This window comes from Cibotium barometz, chromosome 6 (genome assembly GCF_041138505.1).
Source record: "Cibotium barometz isolate CiBa-2024 chromosome 6, ASM4113850v1, whole genome shotgun sequence".
NCBI lineage: Eukaryota > Viridiplantae > Streptophyta > Polypodiopsida > Cyatheales > Cibotiaceae > Cibotium > Cibotium barometz.
Window position 1 is genome coordinate 2,068,889 of NC_141051.1, and position 14,222 is coordinate 2,083,110.

Here is a 14,222-nt window from a genome sequence, read left to right on the forward strand (position 1 = left end):
TCATGCGCTGCTTGAGTCTTTGCATTAGATTAGTCTGTTTGCCTCGAAAAACAAGCTAATTTTTTTCTATCCACGCACTCCATAAGTTTGCAGATGTTCCAATTAAGACCCGAGGCATGGATAGGTAGAGGTAATTCCTAATTTTTCAAAGTTGCCTTGTTTTTAGGGCCATTAATAAACAAATGTGAAATAGTTTGTGTCTTTCAGGCAAATCCCATCCCCTACGTAAAATGTTTCTGTCTTTCAGGCAAATCCCATCCCCTATGCAAAATTTTGCTACTCTCTCATTGTGCCAGGGCATTACGCAACATCAGCCACAAGATAAGATATTTTTGGAGGATCTACTTTTGAACTATGATATGTTCCATCTTGAGTTAAGCTTGGCTTGATGCGAAGAGGAGGATCCACTTGTTTAAAATGAGGAACTGAGAAGGAGTCTTTCCCTTCCCGCACAAATGCTTGGATGTTCATAGGGTCTTGGAGTTTTATACCAATGGGGGTTATGTTCATAGGGTCTTGTTTAAAATGAGGAACCGAAAAGGCCTTCCCGCACAAATGCTTGGATGTTCATAGGGTCTTGGAGTTTTATACCAATGGGAGTTATGTCACTGTAATGCATGTTTTGCCTCAACAAAAACCCTAACCCTAATTTTTAAGATTGTCAGAATGAAGATCTCTTCATGTTATTATGAAGAGCTCGTTGAGAGGAGCAACTTTGTCTCTTACAGCATCTTCGAATTCAAAGTGGTTTGAGGGATTTTAAGGAGGATGACTTTTTGATAAAAAGTCAATAAAGTTGCTTTTTAAAAGCAAGTTACTTTTTAAAAGAAAAACTTGCTTTGAAGCAAGGGGATTGCAAAAACCTATATAAGCAAGGCTTGGGGAGGGCTTTGGCCATAGTACCTATCACACGTGGATCTTGGGCGTGTGTGTGCGAGAGCACTTTGGCTATTTGTTGTGGAGATTCGAAATGAAATTGTAATGGCAGATCAACTTTTGGAATAGAAAGAAATATTGCAAGGGGTGCCAATGGTTTTGGGTCTAATACAGTGCCTTGTGTAGGAACAGTTCTCTCTCTCTCTCTCTCTCTCTCTCTCTCTCTCTCTCTCTCTCAAGTTTCAATTGTTTAAAGTGTGAGGTGAAGTTATTGTTTACTACCCACAAAGTTATGTCCCACAAGGTAAGCTTGGGAATGAGAGATTTTTAGGAGGACGATCCTTCCACAAGGTCATCTTCATTGATCTTGAAAGTCTCCCTAAGCTCTTGCAAATCACATCATCCTATGAGGGCAAAAAAAGGACGAAAGCTCTGATGTATGAGAGATCAGAGAAAAACAACACAGCATGAAATGGGTGAGTGAGTATAAATGATGGTGAGTGAAAATATATACAAGAGGCCCTCTGAGTAGAAGACTGGTGCAGAAGCAAAGACGATGTTGGAGTTGAAGCATGGTTGATGATGACGAAGGCTTGTGTCGATGTGAGGCAAAGGCACTCGGGAGGTGGTCGGTGTCGAAGGCTCGCGTCGGTGGATGTAGAGACACTTCGAGGTCGTAGTATGCAGCGGAAGGTGAATTGATGCAGACTCTGGTGACAAGGGTGGTGCGGTACCTGAGGGTGATGAAGGGACGAGAGGGTTGTCATTCGGAGTAGTGTAGTGGTGCAAGATCTAGTGATAAGGGTGTTACATTATCTGAGTGAGAGAGAGGAATAGAGAGGGTTGCCGTCTCACGAGTGGTGTCAGTGGATAAGATAAGCAAAGAGGGTTGCTGTCCCGATGAGAATTGTAGAAGAAAAACGTTGATGTGTTGTGCACAGAGTGGGCTGCTGTCCCAAGATAAACTATAGGAGAAAAACGATGATGTACTGTACTATAGCAGAGAGTAGGCTACTGTCCCAAGATATGAATTGAAGATAAAACGCAAAGGTTCTCTGTGTTTAATCCCTTTGCTCACACGATAGCTTTGATACCATGTGAGGACAAAAGGAAGAAAGGACCAGATGTACAAGTGTCCCTCTGATGTGAGGAGACTATGAGTAGAAAACTAGTGCAGAAGCAAAGATGATGTCGGAGCTGAAGCACGGTTGGGAGACGATCAACCCATGTGCCACTACATCCACGGTTGCGAGAGCCTTCGACACCGACAACCTCACGAGTGTCTCTACCGCACATCGATGTGAGCCTTCGTCATTGGCCGTGCTTCAGCTCCGACATCGTCTTTGCTTTTGCACCAGTCTTCTACTGAGAGTCTCCTCACATAAGAGGGCCTCTTGTACATGTTTTCACTCACATCATATAAACACTCACTCACCCATTTCATGCTGTGTTATTTTTCTTTGATCTCTCGTACATCTGGTCCTTTCGTCCTTTTTCCCTCACATGGTGTCAAAGCTACTCTGAGCGAAGGGATTGAAGACCTTGAGAGCACACAGCATGGATCATCTACCCGCACTCTGGAAGGACCAATTTTTCTCACTAGAAGTTGTTTCTCGTACCTCTGATCTGGATCACACAGGGAAGGGGCTTCTTACTCAAAGGAGAGCCCCGTTCAAGATCTTTACTTTGGGAGACAATTAACTCATGTACATTCACCCATCTTCACCACCTTTTCCATCACGATCTCCCTCTCTGACTTTATCAAACTTTGCTTCCAGACGAGGATACATTCTTTCTGCTAGAGTGTTAGCGTGGGACCTTGGCATCCTTCATTTTTTCTCATCTTCTCTCATGGTCCCCTTTTTAGGGTTGGACAAATGCCATTTTCACATACCCCCTCTCAGGCCAGAAAGGGGACCATGAGAGAAGATGATAAAAAATGAAGGATGCCAAGGTCCCACACTAACACTCTGGCAGAAGGAATGTATCCCCCTTTGGAAGCAAATTCTGATAAAGTCAAAGAGGGAGATCGTGATGGCAAACGTGGTGAAGATGAGTGGATGTACATGGGTTGATCGTCTCCCAAAGTAAGATCTTGAATAGAGCTCTCCTCTGAGTAAGAAGTCCTATTCCATGTGTGGTCCAGATCAGAGGTAGGAGAATCAACTTCTGGTGAGAAAATGGTCCTTCAGGAGTGCAGGTAGATGATCCATGTTGTGCTCTTGAGGTCTACAATCCCTTTTCTCACGATAACTCGGATACCATGTGAGGGCAAAAGGACGAAAGGACCATATGTATGAGTGATCAGAGAAAAACGACACAACATGAAATGGGTGAGTGAGTGTATATATGATGGTGAGTGAAAATATGTACAAGAAGCCCTCTAATGTGAGGAGACTCTTAGTAAAAGACTGGTCTAAAAGCAAAGACGATGTCGGAGCTGAAGCACGGTCGATGAAGGCTCACGTCGATGTGAGGCGAAGGCACTTGTGAGGTGGTTGGTGTCGAAGACTTGTGTCGGTGGATATAGAGGCACTCCGAGGTCGGTGTGTAACAAAAGGTGAAGTGATGCAAAATCTGGTGACAAGGGTGCTACAATACTTGAGGGGTGATGACAAGAGAGAGGACTATCGTCCCGAGTGGTGTAGTGGTGCAAGCTCTGGTGACAAGGTTGTTGTCATCTCGAGTGGTGTCGATGGTGAAGATAAGCACAGAGGGCTACCGTCCCGAGTGGTGTTGATGGTGAAGATAAGCAGAAAGGGCTGTTGCCACGATGAGAACTGTAGAAGAAAAACGTTGATGTACTATAGTAGAGAGTGGGCTGCTATCCCAAGATAAACTGTAGGAGAAAAATGATGATGTACTATACTGTAGTAGTCTCGTCATTTGGTGAGGGAAATGACTTAAAGGCTCTCCCAAGTATTGAGCTTCAAAAGAGGGACAAGAGGATCTTGGTCAGGTGGCCAAACCATAGAGAAAAGCCTTGTAACTATATTTTGGGCGCCCCGGGTCACTTACTCCCAGGCAGCCTAGTAAGAAAAGACTTGAAACTATAAAAGCTAATTTCTCTTGTTTGTAATACATTCTCTTATTTATGCAATCTCTCTCTCTCTCTCTCTCTCTCTCTCTCTCTCTCTCTCTCTCTCGCAACTCTGATCTAGCATGTGTGGTGTGCTTAGGGTTAGGGTTTGGGAGTGATTAATACTAATCACTTATTTTCTCTTACTTCCCTCTTGCTTCCTCTCTCCCTCTCTCTTGAGTGATTACGCTAACCAACACGATCCTCTTCCACGGAGATCCCACATAATCGTTGTGAGAGAGCTTGCATCACCTGTTGGATTAGAGCAACAGCCTCAGTGTGACGACGAGTGTGGGAGGACGTCGGTGTGACGAGCGGCTACAGTGGAGCACTTGAGCCTAGCTCGAGCTCGGTGGATAAGAAACTTTCCAACACATTAGGGTAGGGTTTCCTTAACATCTTTGGCACTATTGTTGGGGAGCGCTAATCTGCTACTTGTCTACGTTATCTTTGATTCAAATTCGACGCAGTCTCCATAGGCCGGTGCCAGGTAAGCTCTTTGGCATGCGGTTTTTTTATTTTCGATATATTTTGATGTTTTGCATGATTTTTGTTGAGGTTTTTGTTGTGATTCATGTAGAGATTTGTGTTTAGAGTAGAATTACTACTTGTTTGAGTGAAAAAACTTGAGATTTGGGTGATTAGAGAGTCTAATCAAGAGGATTTTTGCTTAAACTTAGATCATTTTTCTTAATTTTTAGTTTAATCTTGTTTCTTTTTCTTAATTCCTTTACATAGGTAGGTTAGCATTGTTAGATAGAATACTAATCCATCAAAATTTTAAAAAAAAACATAAACTATCTCTTAATTTTTATTAATTATCACTAATCTATTGGTTAGTGTGATTAGTGGACTTAAAGAGAGCAAAAAACCAAAAAAAATAAGCTTAATTACTTGTAATTAGACTAATTGGAGTAGCATTAGTGTTCTAAACACTTGCCTTGACCCAAATCTATATTTAGTTCACTCAAATTAGGCCTTAATTAATAAGAGTTAGTACTAATTTGGACTCTTTTGTCTAATCTTTTCTCTTTTGAGTGGATTAATTAGAGAGATATTATTTAGAGGTAACCACATCTTTGGATCAGCCTAAACATTGCTAATTCACCTATCAAATCTTTATGCTTAAACTTCTCACCAATTAGGAATAATTAGAGGGCAAAGAAAAGGGTTAAAGAGTGATTAATAGTGAAATTAAGAAGATTAATCATTAGTTAAATTAGAGTTTCTCTAAATTAGTAAAAATCTACTAATTTAGAGGTAGTCTCTAACTTTAGCCCTTTCCCACCTACCTAACATTAATGAGAGGGTCTTAGTTGTCTCCCACTTACTTCTCTCCAAATTTGAAATTCAAATTCAAATTCAAAAGTTGCCACCATGATCGTTCCTAAGTTGACACGGCCGTGTAATAAGTTACCACAGCCATTTCAAAGTCCGTTCCTCCAAAGTTGCCACGATCGTTCCAAACTTGCCATGGCCATTTAAAAGTTGCCACGGCCATTCCAAACTTACCATGACCGTTCACACCTAAGGCTACGGGCGTACACTCCTAGGCGTAGGGACATATTGTCTTTAAAAAAATCCAATAATTTTTTTAATTTCCAAATCTTTAGAGGTGCTTTTGGTCTACCTTCCCGACTCACGAAGGTCGTTTTTACATGCATAAAACGCCTCAAAAGACCACTTTTATCCTTAAGGATGCATTCACGCGCAAGACAAAAGTGAGCTAAAACTCCTATTTCGGGCCCGTGTACGCACTGTTGAAGCTTTTCTAAGCTTTATCGCACACCATGGACACCTTTTGGTCATAGTTGCATGCCCCCAGTGCCTCCATTCCATTTGGCGGAAAAAAAAGTTGTTGCTAACCCACACATGTTTGGTCGTGAGGGCAAAATGATTTTGAAGAGTCCTTACCTCTGTACTCGACAAGGCAACTGTTGGTTGTTTCTTACTACTCCAACTCACAGCAGCACTCCCAAATGAGAACATAAAACCACTGGTAGATCTCTTGTTTGCAATACTACCAGCCCAATCAGCATCTGTGTACCCATGCAACTGTATCTCTGTACCAGCCTTATAGAAAGGTCCATAATCAACTATGGACTTTATGTACGTGAGGATCCATCTAGCCGCATCCAAGTGTGGCTTCCTAGAGGCCTGCATAAACTGACTCACAAGTCCAACAGCATAGCTCAAGTCTGGCACCTTGTAATGGTCATGTAGATCAAACTACCCACTATGCACTTGGATGTAGTGGGGTCCTCCAAAAGCTCACATGTATTTACAGGAAAGCTTTGTGTTTTGCTCCAATGGCACCAAAATAGACTTATAGCTTGTCATACCACACTTGGACAACATGTTCAAGCCATACTGCCTCTGCAATAGCAAAATGCCATGAGGTGATCTCACCATCTCTATACCCAAGAAATACCACAGCTCACCCAAATCCTTCATCTTAAACTTCTGCTTCAAAAGCATCCTGACATCATGTATGCCTGCATCACTATCACCAATGATAATCAAGTCATCTACATAGATGACTAATAGCATGATCCCTCTCTGTCTTTTTCACATATAGTGAAAAATCTGCATTAGATATCTGAAATCCAATGGTAACAAGATACTACTCGATCTTGTTTGACCATGCTCTGGGTGCTTGCTTCAAGCCATACAAGGCTTTGCGTAACCTGTACACAAAATCTGGATGTGTATCACTCTCATACCTGGTGGCTGCACATGTGCACTTCTTCTTGCAAATCACCATGCAAGAACACATTCTTTACATCCATTTGATGTAAAGACCAACCCTTCGCTGCAGCCATAGCAATGACAGTTCTCACGGTTGCCATTCTTGCAACCGGATTGAATGTCTCCTCATAGTCTATGCCATAAGTTTGCGCATAGCCCTTGGCAACCAATCTTGCCTTGTGCCTGCTCACTGAACAATTAGCATTGTGCTTGACTTTATACACCCACTTACATCCAATTGCCTTCTTTTCCTTAGGCAAAGGCACTAACTCCCATGTTGCATTTGCATCCAATGCTGCCATCTCCTCATCCATGGCATCTTCCCATTTCTTATTTTCGATTGCCTGCTCAAAGCAAGTGGGCTCAACCTCTTATATTACTTTTACCATGCAAGCATAATGATGGGCTGTGTATCCATCATATCTCAACCTGTCAACAAGGTATCTAAACCCTCATACACCTGCTTACACCTGGATCATTGCCAAGTCTCCTCAAAATAGCTTTGGTTCTCCTTACACCAAGAGTTACCATGTACATATGCAATACACCCAAACACTTTCAAGTGAGACACATCCGGTCTTATGCCTATAAACTTATGTTCAAGAGTTATACCATGAACAACAGCAATGAGTGTACACATCAGTTGCTACTGCTTCTGCCCATAAGTAATGTGGTATATTCTTTTCAGCCACCATTAAGGCACATGCCACTTTTGCAATGTGCATGTTTTTCCTTTCTGCAACACCATTCTATTACGGAGTGTACCTGCACGTAAACTGCCTGTTGATTCCTTGCTTTGTCAAGAAATCATTGAACTCATTGGAGAAATATTCTCCCCCACCATCTGATCTTAGGCATTTTATTTGCATGCCTTTTTCCTTCTCGACCAAGGCTTTAAATCTCTGAAAGTGAGCAAACACCTCACTTTTCTCCTTCATGAAATAAACCCACACTTTCCTAGTGTCGTCATCATCAATGAATGTAACATAGTACCTGCACCCTGCAATTGTTGCAGTCTTGGTCGGTCTCCATACATCTTAATGTATGACATCCAATGGACTTGCACTGACATGCTTTTCATCTGGGAAAGCATGTTTGGCCTGCTTACCAAGTTGGCATGCTTCACATACCTTATGCATACCATCAACCTTAAACTTTGGCAAACCTGCAACAATATTCTGGGCTTGCATAGACTCAAGTCGCTGTATATTCACATGACCAATGCGCTTGTGCCATATGTCAATATCTGCAATGACACCTATTCCATGCAAAACATGGCTGCCTTTATCTCAGGCATATTCACATCCAAAATAAACATCATGCCATTTCTGTTACCCTTTACAACCAAGCGACACTTATTTTTGAAGTCTTCCACAAAACATCCTTGAGGATTAAAACTCACTTGCAGACCCTACTCAACCATCTGTCTCCAACAAAAACCAGGTTCTTTGTAATATTCGGAACATGAAGTACATCAGCCAAGAACTTTATTTTGCCATCATGCATAGACAATGACACTTTACCAACATGTGCAATGGGATACGCAGCATCATCACCTGTTTCTACATAACCTGGTTTTTCTATTTTTCGCATATCTCTAAACCACTCAGCATGACTGGTCATGTGGTTAGAGGCGCCAGAATCCACATACCATATATCTTGAGATCCTGACACATCCCCTGTTATGGAACTAAGCATGTGCTGCATCACAAACAACTACTCACTTCTGTTATCACCTCCATGTTTGTTAAATGATGCATAGTTGCCTTGCTGCAATTTCCTACTTTTAATATCATTCTGCTTTTTGTAGCAGTCCTTTGCCATGTGTCCTAGTTTGCCACAGTAATAGCACTCTATGCTATTTGCATTTTGATTTCTTTGTCAACCACCTCGGCCTCTTTGGCTTCCCCTGCCTCTAGACTGGCCTCTTCCACTTATGTATGATTGCTGCTGTGAATCATTGGATTGTTGTTGTTCAGAATTATGATTTCCTTATAGGCCACCACCTTGGCCTCGACCATGGCCTCTACCTAGCCCAAGAATCTTCTTGTTGCTCAAGGCTTCTATGATGGCTACACAGAACTCTGGATCCCCAAACGGCCATCTTTGAAACCCAAATGCAAAAGCCAACAAAAACCAACCCTAAGCCAACAAAAACCAAGCCTAAGCCAAAGCTTCAACATTGGCTCATCCCCAACCACCTGTATATGAGCACAAGGCTACTATGAAGGCAACATTTGCCTTTGGCTACCCAAGCATGCTGCCTATGCTTTTTTCCCATAGCAACTCCCCAGGAGGCCATGACAAAAGGTCCCACAGCCACGAGTTAGGCAACCCCAATCACAAGACAACCAACAACGTTGGGTGCCTACCAATGCGCTCAAAGCTCAAGGCTTCTATGAAGGCAGCACACACTTGTGGCTCCCAAAGCCACCATCAAACTCCTCTCCTCTGTGTTGACAACCACATCATAGCTCAAAGCCTCGTTGACAAAAGACCCGGAAGCCTTGACAACCACAGACCTTCATCACTTGGCAGCATTGGGTGCCCAAATGCCTCTTAGAAGCCCAAGTCTTCCATGATGGCAACTCCATCATTTGGCTCCCATGTGGCAAAAACCATAGTAGTTCGCTCAAAGCACACCACCCAAGACAATACCCGTCCAATCGATAAAGATGGTTTGGTGACCAATGGGCAGGCAAGTCCCCTCCTCTTGGAAAAAATCCTACAAACTTGCCCACAGCCAATTGCCCACAGCCAACCCATGGCACTCAAAAGCTTAAATTTCCCACCCCTTTTCCCCAACAGAGCCTCATCCATGAAGCTCCACCCCGTCCCTCGACTTCGTCACCAAACCAAGGGGTAGTACTATAAATGGGTGAGCTTCTCCAACCACTCAAAGATAAACTCAAAGGTAAGATCACAACTCTCGCCACATGGGCCACTGAGTACAAAACCCTCTTTAGGGGTGCTAACCAATAAACCAAAAAATAAATAAAAATAGAAACAAAGAGTCCCTAGGTGATACCACGGGCACACCTTTTTCCCTCGCCCATGCACAACACTTGCAAATCTCACTGGGCTCTATCCTATGCACACACACCGCACAAAGCTTCATTATCGACAGCCATCCAAGTACATCTCTGGATGGGGGGACCATGGTGGACGCAAGCCTGGTCAATGGTACGACCCATCGCTAGGATCTTCTAAATCACCCTCACTTCACTCCAATCAATGTGCTTCGTGCTACCTAATCCATCTTACCCTTAACTTCTTCTTCGTCTCCACACGTATGGATCCTTGCCACCATTGACTACCACTCGTATTAACACAGGATCCTAGAGCTCCAATGACACAAGAATACAAGCACAAAAGAAATAGAGAACACCGCAAACCGATACCTCCATGGGAGCCAAGACAAATATGCTAGAGCTTCATGTACCTCGCCATCAACTATAGCAGCTCGGAGTGCAAGCAGTTCAATGCGCTTTGCCTCCTTGTCCCTCCTCCAGAATTTGCCCCTTGCCACTTGCTTACTAACACCATTGTTTTACTAACCCCTCCTTAATAATACCACCTACAACTTAGATACTGGTCATTACGTATTCCATGCTAGTCTACTCATTCAAGGGCGCAGACAATTCATCTCAATGTGGACCTAATCAGAGAAGCCCTCCACCTCCCCCTACTAGACCAATTGTATGTGCAGCTCACCAATGCCCCATCGTTGATGGCACTTTCAGGGGCTCAACCACCAAAGATGACGTGGAATGGAGCAACATTAATCAAGAAGAGCTAGTGATGCCACCAAAGGGCCCTTTCATTTTTATTGACCACCAGGTGGACTGACAGATTTAGCTGCTTCTCTGGTGGATGCCCATCAAGTGGGCAGAATATTTACACAAAGAGCTGCATGCAGTCTGTTTGAACCCCCAAGGAAATTTCACAGCCGCCACCCTCCTCACCAAAGTCTTCTACCACATTGCAGGGTGGGAGGATCTTCCCAAGGCTGTGCAGCTCAGTGGACCAAGACGCAATTCCCATCTCTCTGCCTCCCCCCCAATCCTCTCCCCAATCACCACCCCAAAGCGCCATTACCTGGACCCCAAAGGCAAAGAGCCCATTCCCCCGCAGCCCCAGCCAAGGCCCTACCCCTGAAGAGCAGGAAGCTGAAGAAGCCAAATGAAAGGCCGCTGAGGAGGAGGCACAAAAACAAGACTTTTTGGAGCGAAATATTTTTGAAACCCCACCCCTTGAAGGATCATCTGATTTTCCCCCTCATTACTCTGCAATAGGCCCTTCCTCTCCTCAATCCTACCACTTCAATACCATGGAGACCCTCTGCTTAGCAAGGATTGGCAGCATCAAATCCAGCAAAGCGTATGCAGAGAGTGTCCGTGTAGCACACATGGGGAAGTCCCAAACTTCACCCAGGGCTTCTCTCACATAGCCCGCGAGCTTATAACGCAGATGATAGAATGCATTTACCACCAACAAAAGGTAGCATCATTGGCACAACAATAAATGTTGCTTGCGAAAGCTCAAGAGAGCAGCAAACTGCCGAGATGATCTGTACACATCTACATTGAACAACATCCATCTCCAGAACGTCATCGATGAGAAGGAGCAGCATTTGATCAATGCTCTCTCAACCATTTCAAAACTAGTGCCAGCTCCAAGAAGCACAGGAAGCAATACTACACAGAGGGCTACAAACAACTTGTCTCTAGCCCAAGCCGCAACCAAAGCCTTTAGGAAAAGAGCTACAGTGCGGAAGAAGCCCTCAGACACATCTCGGCTTCCAACGCTACTGGGAGATAACTGGGAGATCCTCCACCAAAAAGAGGCCTAGCTAGAAGCCGTAGAGAACAGAGCAGCGCAACCCCCATCGATACCCTCTATCCCCTCCTCCCAGTGCAACTGACAGGAAGGTAGATGCCTTGATGGACATTGTGATGGAGCTCCCTGACCTCGCCATGCCTCCCGAAACCCCATACCAGCTCCTCGACCTCCACTATAGGGGACGGTTCGCCTCAACCTGCTCAACATGACATCTTCATCGACGAACCAATCTCTCGCACCACATATGCATACATCCTCACAAAACTCCCCTTTACAACATCACTCTCCTCACCTCCTCGTTATTTTTCGAAGGCCTTATCTCCTTCACCCACCCCCACAACTTCTTCGACCATCCTACCCACCCTTATAAGATTCCTCCTCAGCCTGATTAATGAAAAAGCTTTTACCTCAATCCCATGTGATCATTCCCTATTTCTGAATACAAGAAAATATTATTTTTCCTTGTTTTTACCTAGAGAGAAGAAAAATTCTAGAGAGAGATAACTCAATATTGAGATATTTTTAGATATAAAAATTCTCCTAATATCTAAAATATATTTTCCTGAAACAGAAGTTCAAAATAAATTCTCCAATGTGCATTAGGAGTCAAATAAAAATGCTATAAGGGACCTTAGCCTAAGGGTCTAGATTTTTAAAAAAATTTGGATTATGGTCCAATTAAGGTTCCTATGGGCCAATAGGATTAATCCAAGTGTTGGGATGAGATAAATCCAATGAATAAAAGAAAATACCCAAAAATGAGTAAATGCTCACAATAAGATGAAGAGTTGACTGAGTACAGTTAAAAATCTACTAAAAAATGAGATATTTTGGAGAAATGATGAATCTTTGACACCTTGGTAAGGAAGGGGGGACCTTTGAGATAGGCGCCTCCTTCACATGTGTGGGAGGGTTTTTTAATTCAAGAAAATTGTGATATTTTTATCTCTCCTCTCTCCTGGATCAAAAAGGGAGCCAAACTGGTCCAAATTTTATCCAAATTCAGTCAAACTGAAGCTGGAAAATTTTAGAACCTAGTTGGACTTAGTTAGTGGCCTCCCTCACCTATAAATAGACCCTAGTTGGACTCAGTTAGTGGCCTCCCTCACCTATAAATAGACCCTCATTCTTTTGTATTCTCATCTGTGAGCTATACCATGCCAATATTACATTAAAATAATCATATTTTCTATTATCTCTGAAAAATCCTCTACTTTTGGGGAGTTTGGAGCTTCTCTCTCTTCAACAACTCTTGGAGCTCTCTTCTCCATTTGCTAAACCAATTGATTGGTTGGGGGCTTCACTTCTAGAAAAAGAAGCAAGCTAATCCTTGAGGTAAGAATGAATTTTATGGTTTTTTGTTAATATTCTCAAATAACTTCTCTTCTCAATCCCTCTTAAGCTTGAGAAGTTTCTAATCCGTTGTTTTAAATTCAAATCAAGCTTTCCCTAAGAATTTTAATGTGTAATCAAGAAAAAGTTAATCTTTATGCTTAATTAGAATGCTTTCTTATGTATATATCTCTCTCTCCAAAAGAAAAGTCATTCCTATGGCTAATTCTTTAGCAAAAGAATGCTTCTCATTAATACATTCTTAATTCAAAATCAAACTCTAAGCTTGTTAAGCTAGAGAATAAGAAAATGCTATTTTTATACTTTTATGTTAACAAAATAATGGTTAATTCTTTTAGATTATTTATAAGTAGTTAAAAACTACTTTAATTGATTCTAAATGAGAAAGAGATAATCCTATCAATTCGAGAAAAGAGGAATAATGGAAATAGTTTAATCTAGTATAATAATAATAATTAAGTTTATGATTATGGTTAAAATTATGATTTAAATTCATAGTTTAGATTTAAGTTTAAGAATAGATCTTCTATTATATTTGCATTACAATGTTTCGAAGCTATGGTAAATTTTTTAGAAAATAATACATATCTTATTTTTATGCAAAAGAGGACTTCCTACCATATTCTAGGATTGGACATCCTATGCAAAAAGAATGATTTTCATAATATTCATGGAAAATAAATTTTTAGTATTTATGCATAAATATTTAATTAAAAGAAAAGAGGAATTTTTGGTAAATTTATTTTTATGCAAAAAGAGGAATTCCCATGATCATTGAGATCCAAGTAATTAAATAGTAAAAGAGGATTTTTGGTATATTTAAAATAATGGATATTTTTATTTAATTTAAAAAAGAGAAATTTTAGATAAATTTATTTTATGTATAAGAATTTTTAAATGATAAAAGAGGAATTCCCATGACATTTGGAATTCAATCATTTAAATACAAAAAGAGTTATTTTAAGCATATTTAAAAAATGGATATTTATATTTAATTAAAAGAAGAATTTTTATGGTATTTTAAGTAGAGAAAGGTTTAAATTAAATTTTGGTTGACAAAAGAGGAATTTTCACCATAATTTCACCTAGAAAATTAGGGTTGATAATTAAATTGGTAGAAAGAATATTCTTAGATATTTTATGTGGATAAATCACCAAATTGATATTTAACCAAAATTAGATTATTGGAAGAGTATTTTTATAAAAATCTAATATTCTCATATAGAACCATTTCTTAATCTATTATGGAATGAAATTCATAAAGTTGAAATTTTCTTTACGGTCAGAAGTTCAGTAGATTTTTATCTGAAGAAAATCCTTAGGA